Source organism: Nannospalax galili, unplaced genomic scaffold, assembly GCF_000622305.1.
Source record: "Nannospalax galili isolate Female #2095 unplaced genomic scaffold, S.galili_v1.0 scaffold83, whole genome shotgun sequence".
NCBI classification, from domain to species: Eukaryota; Metazoa; Chordata; class Mammalia; order Rodentia; family Spalacidae; genus Nannospalax; species Nannospalax galili.
In genome coordinates, this window is record NW_008352659.1 from 1,499,336 (window position 1) to 1,509,925 (window position 10,590).

The 10,590-nt window shown below is 45.7% G+C and overlaps 1 long non-coding RNA gene across 1 annotated transcript; it reads right to left on the reverse strand.

The window, feature by feature from the left end:
• Nucleotides 1-4,305: 4,305 nt before the first annotated feature.
• On the reverse strand, nt 4,306-9,519 carry LOC103747427. Its single transcript, XR_607846.1, has 3 exons — nt 9,484-9,519; nt 6,070-6,279; nt 4,306-4,511 (listed from the first exon to the last, which is right to left on the reverse strand). It is a non-coding gene; the product is annotated as an uncharacterized LOC103747427 (long non-coding RNA).
• Between the last annotated feature and the right edge of the window lie 1,071 nt (nt 9,520-10,590).

Genomic DNA, 10,590 nt, shown 5'->3' on the forward strand with positions numbered 1-10,590 from the left:
TGTATGTATGGAGGCCAGAGGAAGATGCCGGGCTCTGCTCTGTCCCTCTCCATCTTATTTCTTCAAGACAGGGTCTCTCACTGAGCCTGCAGCTATGGTGGGGGCCAGCAACCCACAGTGATCCTCTTGTTTCCAACCCTCACAGTGCTGTGGTTACAGTTGCTCAAAAGACCATATCTGGCTTTTTAGTTGGGTGCTGGGATTTGAACTCAGGTCCTCATGCTTGTGTAGCAAGCACTCTAATCCATTCAACCATCTCTCCAGCATCCTGGAATGATTTTTTTTTTTAAACTACAAGTTCAAATGATTCACAGGGAGTGGGGAAACCTGGTTCCTCACTCTGTTCTGTTACCATGGACCCTTGTGTGAGCCATGATGTATTTGCAGTGTACCTTGCTACAGCCCAGATTTCCATAGCACAGGACCAGCAACAGCTGTGCATCCACACATAGGAAATGGCTGTTGTGGTTTAGAATGAAATGTCCCCTCAGGCTATGCTGAAACCTTGGTTACTAGCTGGTGGCTTTATTTTGGGAGATACTGGAAACTTTAGGAAGTAGGTCATTGAGGGTGTGTTCTGGGGCTATAGCTTGTTCTCTCTCTCTCTCTCTCTCTCTCTCTCTCTCTCTCGTCTTCCTAGTTACCAGGAGTTGACCTGCCTTGCTCTGCCACATACTTGTTCTATTTCATTATTGGCCACAGCCAAGGATGATGGACAGAACCCCTAAAACTGAATCCAAATAAACCCTCCTTCATGTATGTGTCATAGTGACAAAACCCAAACTGGTGGTAACTAGCTAGGTAAATTATGGTTACAGACATACAATAAAACACTCCATTATCAAGAAGAGTGAGAAGACTATGTACTGATTTGGGCCAGTCTATCAGATACATTAACTAGAAAAAGAGAGGTAGAAAAAAATGTATATTACGTGAAAATCAGTGTTAAAAGTGCATATTCAGGGTCAGTGACATGGCTCAACTGATAAAAGTACTTGCAGCCCAAGCCTGGCACAAGTTTGCTAATCCATTTGATTCCTAGAACTCACAGTGGAAGGGGAGAACTGATTCCAGAAAGTTGTCCTCTGACCTTCACAAGTGTACTGTGGCATGTGTGGGCATGTACATGCATGCACACACACTAATAATAAAATTAAATTTTAAAAATGCATCTTCTTGTCTACATGAAAGCCATTTCTGGATACAGCAGATGTCTCCACCGAAGAGTTCCTTAAGGACTAGAGCTGAGGTGGGTGGAAGTTAATCTACTTTTCACTATATATTCTTTAGTGTGGTTTTGGTATTTTTTAAAAATATTTATTATTTTAATTTTATGTGTATGCATGTATTGTCTGCATATAGGTAAGTGCACCCATGTTGTGCAATACCTGTGGAGGACGGAAGAAGCTGTTGGATCCCCTGGAACTGGAGTTACAGACAGTTGCTAGCTGCCATGTAGGTGCTGGGATTCTAACCCGGGTCTTCTGTAAGAACAGCCAGTGTTCTTAACCGCTGAGCTGCTTAATTCCGGTTTTGGAATTTTTAAAGCCTATGCGTACATTACTCAAAAACCCAAACAAAACAAAATCACCACCACAGAGAATCAAAGTCCTGTCTGATCCTCTGTTGGCTGAATCCTTGGAGACTCAGAGGCCAGAGCTGAAAGTCAAGGATGAGTAAGGCGTGTGGAGGAGGGGAGGGAGGCAGCCTGGAGTGCCCTGCCAGAGGAGGGGAGGGAGTGGCAGCCACTGTTCCCAGAGTTCCCCAAGACACCCTTGCAAATGCTGCCCCAGCCTCTGTCTGCACCTCCTAAGGGAAAGAGAGACTGGAGATGCAGAAGGACCCAGCTGTGGACCAAGCTGAGGAGAGAGATCCTGGGGGCAAAGTCATGCTTGTCCAGCAGTGGGGCTTCAGCTTAGCAATGCCATGTGGTACCTGGGGGTAGGGAAGTCCTGGTGTGATGATTAGTCTTCAAAGGCAACTTGACTGGATTTAGAATCACCAGGGAAAACACATGTCCATGAAGTGCTCCCGCAAAGGTCTGAGGAGAGAAGACGCTAGCACTATTCCATGGGCTGGGGGGGGTCCTGAATTGAGTAACAAGAACACAGACTGAGTACTGGTTTCATCTCTGTCTGGTTCCTAACTGCTGACACAACAGGACCAGCCACCTTGCACTCCTGCCACCATGCCATCCTCATCACAATGGACTGTACCCCTTCTTTGGCTGTGAGCAGATCAACCCTGCCTCCCTTCAGTTGCTTCTGCTAAGTATTTGGTCATAGCAATGAGAAAAGTAATATACATGCCAATCACAGTTTGACCCTCATCAACAGGGCTTCCCAAACCAACCCCTTCTCCCTACATGACCTGTTGCATACCTGTGGGGGACATTATGTTAATCCCTTTTTGCACATGGAGAAATGGGGACTCATTTCTTCTTTGGCTTGTACAAGGTCACATTACCAATGAATGGTGAAGCCAGGATTATAGAACCTAAAGTGTGACTGTCAACCCTGTGAATTGCAGAAAGAGCTGGTTGATTACTAATTGCCTGAGCAGGGATTGGGAGTCCTCGTCTTATGGCCCAGAGAGCTTTCCTTGCTTTGCCTAGCTGGCAGAACTCAGGGTCAAGAGTTCAAGATGAGGCATTGTCAGAGCTGATGGTGAGAGCTGATGATTCTTAGGAATGTCCTCTGGCTGGGACTCCTGTTACTTCCCTGTAAGGGAGGGGGAGGAGGATGCTTCTGGAACCCTGGGAAATGATCTTACCCTAACTGGTCCCAATTCCCTCTTCTCATTACCAAATGCCAATCAGGTCAGACAAATGACTTCTGTACATCCTCTGCCTTTTGAAATCCCACTATTCCTTTAGGCTCCGTTCAAATATTCCTCCTTTCCAATGCAGGTGTTGGGTCAGTCCTAGTGGGCTGGATCTCTTTGTTCTTGCCCACCTAGAACTCAAGGCAGAGAGAAACACAGACTCCTTCCTTTAGAGAGCAGGGCTGGGATGCCACTTTTAGATACTCTCTTTTAAGACAAATTACAGGGGTGTGATGATGTCTAGAGAAGGCTGTGAGGTCTCCTGCCATTTCTCACTATAGAAGAAAGGGCTTGATGGAGAGGAGCTGGATAAAAGTATTTGGGTAGGAAGCGACCCATAATTGGACAATGTTCAGAGTTGGAGTGGTTGAAGGAAGATTTGTCAGGCAGGAGGCATGGATGTGGTCAATCCTGCTGTGTTGTGAAGGGGTCTCTCTAGCAGTGGTAGGTGCAAAGCCTGGGTTGCAGGTCTGGCCTGGATAGGGACAACCAGGGGACTTGGAAGGTTTAGGGATGCTTGCTGAGTCTGGATTAGACACCCCTGAGTCTAATGCAGGAAAGGCCAGAGCTGGGATTAACCATTGGGGAAGAGGGGGAGAAGGAGAAGGCAGGAAGACATCTCAGGGACACTTACATTTTTTTTGGGGGGGTGGAGCTTTGATGGCCAGGTAGTGAGGAATCAACCAGGGTATACTCTTCAAAAAGAGGGGATGCCTGGTGCACTTCACAGACCTTAAAGGAGGTTGGTCTGAGGGTTGCAAGAAGTGGCTGGAGCTCTAGTTAGGAGGCAACTCAGAGCTTATTGTTGAAGTGTGTGGTTGATGAAGGCAGACTGCAGTGGGAGGCAGGCAGTGTAGGCTTGGTGGGCTGCAGATTGCGCTCCCAGCAGAGTCCTGACTACCTCTGACTGCTGCTCTCAGCACAATGACTGGAAAAGCAAACAACACCCTTTGGCCTGCTAATTAGCCATGAGATGACTCCTTGCAAGGGGCATCTTGGTTCACCTGAGTCACCTGCACGCGAGGCAGGTGCAGTCAGCTACTGTCCATGGATACCTTTCCCTATGTTTTTTCTTAGAAATGCCCCCAAACAATCACCCAGTTTCTGCCCCCCCAGATCCCACCTTTCCAAGGTGACAGTGCTCAGATCTTATTTGCTAAGAGAGGAACTAATTTGTGTAATGGAAAAGTCACGGAGAGAATGTGGTGTAAATGTTAATCGTTTTTTTAACTTCACATTACGTGATCCGTTAACATTAATATTTAATTTAATGCAGTGAAAAGATTAATGCTTGTGTTTATTTCTAAAAAAGGCAAGGATGCTTCGGGCTGCCTTTCAGCTTGGTTGAGCTTTGGGGTGGGGGCGGGAAGAGAAAAGACAACAACACATCCAGCATAGAAGAAATGTATTCATGTCGTAATAATACAAATATCCTCTCCCTCCCCCGCTCTCCCTCCTCAACTCCTAAAAATAAGCCACGGGGTTCTAATGGGGACACTGATTAAATATTCGGCTCTGTAATTTATGCCCAAGTGAATCCCAACAGGAACCAGAGGCCCTGGAAATCTGTTGTGAAATAATTATCCTGAATGACATTGTGGTGATGGTCTGCAAGGGTGCTGTCAATAATGCATTAGTCCAAATCTGTTTGAAATACGGCAAGGAAATTACACAATCTTCATGGGAACCTGAAAGAATTATCAGTAAACAAATTTAATCAACTTGATGTTATGCATACCACTCAACCTCTTATTATCTGATCATCTGGGTTTAGAACACGCAGGGGAATTGAATGACGTGGGATGCAAGGCTGCAGCCCTCTCTCTCTCTCTCTCTCTCTCTCTCTCTCTCTCTCTCTCTCCACATGCTGGATGAAATCCTCCGGTCTCTGTGTTTCTCCTTAGCTGCATTTCACTTGCATTTTTCTCTGGTTTTTGGCAGCCAGCTCTTGCCCCAGCTTGGCCCTGGGGCTCCCACTCTTCCTCCCTGCCCCCCAGTGTCAGAGCCCTTCTTAGAAAAGTCTAATTGCTCATGCTTCCTCATGCTTCTTCCATGCCTCTGCCTCTTCTACAATCAAAGAAGGGTGATCACCTTGCCTGGTGGCTCAGAAGCAAAGAGCTACAATGCAGAGGAAGTGAGTGTTGTGACCTGGGAAGACACTTTTTGTCACATGAAAGGGACTCATAACCTTGGATGAGAATCTGACAGTTATTTGCCGAGTGATATTTGAGTCCTGTCTCATCTCTGTACTTTAGTTTTGCGACCTGAAAATATACTGCCGCTTTACAAGAAAGTCAAAGGAAGGGTTACAGCTGACCCCACATATCCACATCCTTCTAGACTTTCGACTTATGTAACTGCATGATAATAATTCTTACTGATTTAAGCCATCACATTTGAAGTAATTTGTCATAGCAGCAACAGGAAACTAATACAGAGAGATAGTGAGTTGGAGAGCGTGCACTGTAGTCTTGCATGGGTTGCTCATGACATTTTGGAATGCAGTTACACTTGAGCCAGTCTGCCAAGTCGTTGGGATGGGCCACCAAGGGTGAGAGATGAAGGAGATCAGAAGAGATCCAGTTGAGCAGCTCCTGATGGGTTAAGCAGTGGATAGTCCCTCTTCTTGAAAGGTCTGAAGAGCTCATTCATGTTTTCCAAGATGAATTTCGGAACTTACCACATAGGGATTGCTATCAGAGACTGTGACAAGAATGTCATAGGAGTCTATGTAAGAGTTAGCTAGGTTAGGTTATGCTAAGTAGCAAAGAGTCCCTAAATCTTAGTGCCTTATGCCGATGAAGATATATTCACTGTTCATTCTCTATGTCTGTTGCTACTCAACCTCATGGAGTTTATGCTCATGTGACATTGACTAAACTGAGTCACGTGGCTCTACCTACCTTCAAGGGAATGAAAAAACTCACTGTGTGCATAGAAGGGGTTAGAGTTAGGTGTATTTATAGACCAGCACTAATGCCCACCAATCCCCATTTCAATCCTTGTTTCCAGACCCAGAAGCACTGGAGGAGAAAGGGCCCCAGAACGGAAAGGGAACGAGGGAGAAAGAAAAGGCCATAACCTTTCCTCATGGCGAGATCATTAGATGAATTTTTGTTTTAGCTACTTTCTCATTGCTGTGACCAGATATCCAACAACAAACAACTCCAGGGAAGGAGTTATTTGGCTCACAGAGGGGAAGACATGGCAGCAGAAGCAGAAGGGAACTGGTCACATTGTACTTACAGTCAGGCGTGCAGAGAGAAAGCTGGTGCTCAGCTTGCTTTCTCTTTTTATTCAGTCCAGATCCCCAGCCTGTGGAATGATGCTGCCTACAATTAAGTGGGTATTCCTACTTCAGTTAACCTAATCTAGAAGCTCCTTCTCAGACATGCCTATTGGGTTGTCTCTTCGGTGATCCTGGGTCCTGTTGAGTTGACAATATTTTCCAGACATCTAGTCCACAAGGAAGGAAGCAGAAGATGCAGAGTTTGACATTAGATATATAATTATGATTTTTATGGCAGAATGGGCTTTCAATTAAAATATTATAAATGAAAGCTGGGTGTTTTTCCTATAATGTGCTTACAAAATAGGAACTAGAGCTTCATCAGGTCATAGATGAAGCCAGTGCTTAGAAAAGTATAAAGCTGGTTTTTATGTGTGGTTCACTTATCAGACTCTATTATAAACAAAATGTCCATATATTTATTCTTCAAATTTTCCTTGAGTAGTCAGAACTATTACTTTCATTTTATATATGACAAAACTGAGGTCTAGCAAATGTAAGTAATGTGTCCAATGGCACATAGATTGTGCAGCTCATCAGGTCACAACTCCTTAAAAAACCATCTTTGCTCTACTGTGCCATTAGCCTTATGTAAGTGACACTTCTGGAGCAGCAAGGAGAGACATGTATATAGACACACCTTTTGCCTGTGAGGGCAAAATGGCCACGTTAAAAAGATCTTAATGATGCAGCAAAAGTGTGTGTTTTAATTACTTTCTATTGCTGTGATAATAATACTGACCAAAACCAACCCAGCTAGGAAAGGGTTTATTTTATCTTACATCTCCCAGATCACAGTTCATCACTGAGAGAAGTCAGAGCAGGAACTCAGGGTACGAACCTAGAGGCAGGAACTGAAGCACAGACCATGGAGGAAGGCTGCTTACTGACTTGCTCCCTTGACTTGTGCTTAGCCTGCCCACAGTGGGCTGGATCCTCCCACATCACTCAACATCAAGAAAATGCCCCAGACCTGGCCACAGGTCAGTTCAATGGAGGTAATTCCTCAACGGAAGATCCCTCTACCCAGGTGTGTCATGTTGACAACTAAAGCTATTCTTCATAGTGTGTGAGTCACTGTTTTACCCACTGTGATACCTGAGAAAAACAACTTTAAAAAGGAAAGGTTTATTTTGGACCATGGTTTTGGTGGTTTCAGTTCACGGTTGGCCTGCAGCATTTTTTCTGGGCCATGCTGAGGCAGAATAGCATGGTGGAAGGCATGGCAGAACAAAGCTGCTCATTTCCTGATAGCCAGGAAGCAGAGAGAGAGCGAGAGAGCGAGCAAGAGAGAGAAGGGTGCCAAGGACAAGGTATCTTTCAAAGGCATGGTTGCAGTGACCCTCTTCCTCCAACCAGGCTCCACCTCCTGTCTCCACCACCTCTCAATAATGCATCAAACCACCAATGGATTAGTCCACTGATGAGGTCAGGGCCCTCATGATTTATTCATTTCCTTAAAGCTCCATCAGTTGGTGTTAGGGGTTTAATTGTGAAATGTCCACCTTGGAATGTGACCTGTTCAAATGCTGTGTTTGAGCACTCAGTCTCCAACTGGTAGAGACTACTTAGGAAGGTTCTAGAATCTTTAGGAGGCGATGCCTTGATGGAGGAAGTAGGTCACTAGGGGTTAGGCCTTCAGCCCACTTTCTCTTCTCTCTCTGCTTCTGGACTGCTGATGCAGTGTAAGGAACTGGCCACATACTCCTGGGGCCATGCCTTCCCCACCATGATGGACTGTATCCCTTCTGGAACTATGAGCCCAAACAAACCCTTTCTCCCTTAAGCTGTTTTTGTAAGGGTATTTTATCACAGCAACAGAAGTAACACTAAGATAATTGGCAGTCATGCCTTTAATCTTTGGGGGATACTTCATATTCAAATCACTATCTAAAGGGAAGCAGCATTGCTGGGGTACCTGCTCAGTGCCAGGCTCTACTAGAGAACTGATGTGCATTATCTCATTTAATCCCCACTGCAACTCTACCAGATAAGCATTTCTATGCTAATTCTGCAGATGAGCCAAGCACAGGCATCAGAAGACAATGGGACTTGCCTAATGCCAAGCAACCAGTAGTCAAGATTTGAACCCAGTGCAAAACTCTTCATCTAGCAACAATTTCCCAGTGAAGGAATTTTGGAGGCGAGAGGGGCCATTGTGGGATGAAATCACTTTCCAGAGGGCCTCCAGAGTGATGGGAGGCTGGGGTTAGCTGGTGAAGGTGCAAACAGGGAGTTCGGGGACAGAGAGTAGGCAGGTCTGATTGGCACCAAGACTGTAGGAACAGTGGGGGTGAGAGGAAAGGCAGGTGGGCACCAGATAGGGAGTGTTTGGAATGCCAAGCTGAGGAGTTTGGCTTTGTTTCCTCAGGCGATGGGAGGCCATTTGGAGCGAGGTCTGGCATGCTGATGGAGAAGCAATAGGAAGCTGGGAGTCTGTGGTGACTGAGGCAGCTGCTGAGCGCCTAGTGGGTGCCAGGGCTTTTGGCTCAGAGTCACTATCCCCTTAGCAGGTGCAAGGTAGGAAATACCTAGGTTAGGCAGAAACATCCCTCACAAAAAGAGAAAGGCATAGTTGGGATAGGGGAAGACAATGGGGAAGGTCTCAGATGCAGCAGGACAGGGAGGTGGCACAGAGAGAACACAGGTCTCAGTTACTCTTTCAGTATCTCTGGGACCCTGGGCATATCATTGTGCTTTTCTAACACATGACAACAAAACAAACAAATCACCAACAGAATTTTCCATGAGCCTGTGTTATAGAACCTGCAAATTTCCTCACACCATGCTTTAACATATGGTCTCCATGAGTCCCTTTCCTATAGGAGTGCGCCAGCTGATGTGTTCCCTTACAACTAAAATGCTCCCAAATCTTCGGTTTACTTTATTTAATGATGTGTGTGTGTGTGTGTGTTTCTGTCTGTGTCTGCATATGAATGTGGAGGTCAGAGGACAACTTTGGGAGTCTGTTCTCTCCTACTCTGGGTTTCTGAGATCAAACTCAGGTGATCAGGCTTAAACTCAGGTGATGGCTTGAGCCATCACTCACCCATTTGCCCCCTCTTTGTCTCTCGCTTCCTATCAGGACTGGTTGAAGAAGACCCTTTGAGAGTCCTCCATGTCTCCAAATAAATGCTCAGTCTTTGGGAGTTTCATTCTTTCCTCTGCCTCTCCGACATGGTGCCTGTTTATTGGGAACATTAATTACATTCTCAAGCAGCAAAGAGAAAAGGGCACCGGATCTGCATGGCATCCCGTCTCCTGAGTTCTCTTACGGTCCCTTCTCCTGACTCGGGTAGACAAACCACATAACACATCTTTACTTGAATTTTTCAGTTTATATCCTGGGTAAGGGAAATAGAGTAACTTACAAAGGTGAATCCCAGGTGCCCCATTCTGCTCTGTGGCTCAGCGGCCGCCTTTCCAGATCGCTTCCGTGCCCTGCCCACAGTCTCTCTTAGCTTTTGCCCACGCCTCGTGGGCCTGCAGTCTCACCCCAGGTCAGTAAATCCCCCTCTCGCATCCACATGGGCAAGACATCAGGCCATTTTTTTCCGTGCTGCTGCTGCCAAGAGGTGCCAACACGCCTCCCTCTGCGGCTAACTCTCCACAGCTCCCTCTCCGTAGCTAACTCTCCGCAGCCAATACTCCACAGCAGGCTCCGCCCCACACAGGACCAAGTACCCTTCTGGACACACTCCACCCCTTCTTCTGGCTATTCAAATCTTTCCACCAATCTTCCACTAAGGTCCCTGAGCCTTGGAGGGGGTGACAGATGTAGGGTGATCTCTCTTGTATCATGGTGAGATAGTGACTTCTTGGGCCTCCCCATTATTTGTCTTCAAGCCTTGGCCATTGATCTATCTCAGTGGTGTTTCTTCTACTATAAAGACAAATGGAAGGAAGTAGACACATCTAAACAAGCATGAATGTAAATACAAATGCCCAGAGGATATCCCAATAGCTGTACTATATTCATTAAACAGTATATTTGTAATGGCTTCCCCGCTAGGGCCTGTAGCCTTTCTTGACATAGGCGGTTGGCCTGGTCTCCAGCACCAGATGTGTGTTCCACCCCTAGGATTGGACCTTATCCAATTAGAAATTTGTCAGTTGTACATATGTTAGTTGAGCCATTATTGCACTTGCAGGCATTGCTTGCCAGGTCCATAGTGTGCAGCACACGGGGTCTCAGTCATCTATCTATCTATCTATCTATCTATCTATCTATCTATCTATCTATCTATCATCTGTCATCATCTATCTCTCAATCATCTATTGTCTATGAGGTCTTTCATATATTTTTGAGAATCACATTTTTTTTCTGGAATTCTGGTTAGGACATTACTGAATCAAAATAAATTCTGACCCCTCCTCCATAAACATGGTGAATCTTTCCATTTACACAATTTAATTGCACTCAGGAATTGGTCATTGCTTTTGGTATAGATAGAGGTCTTCTGTTATATTCATGTCTA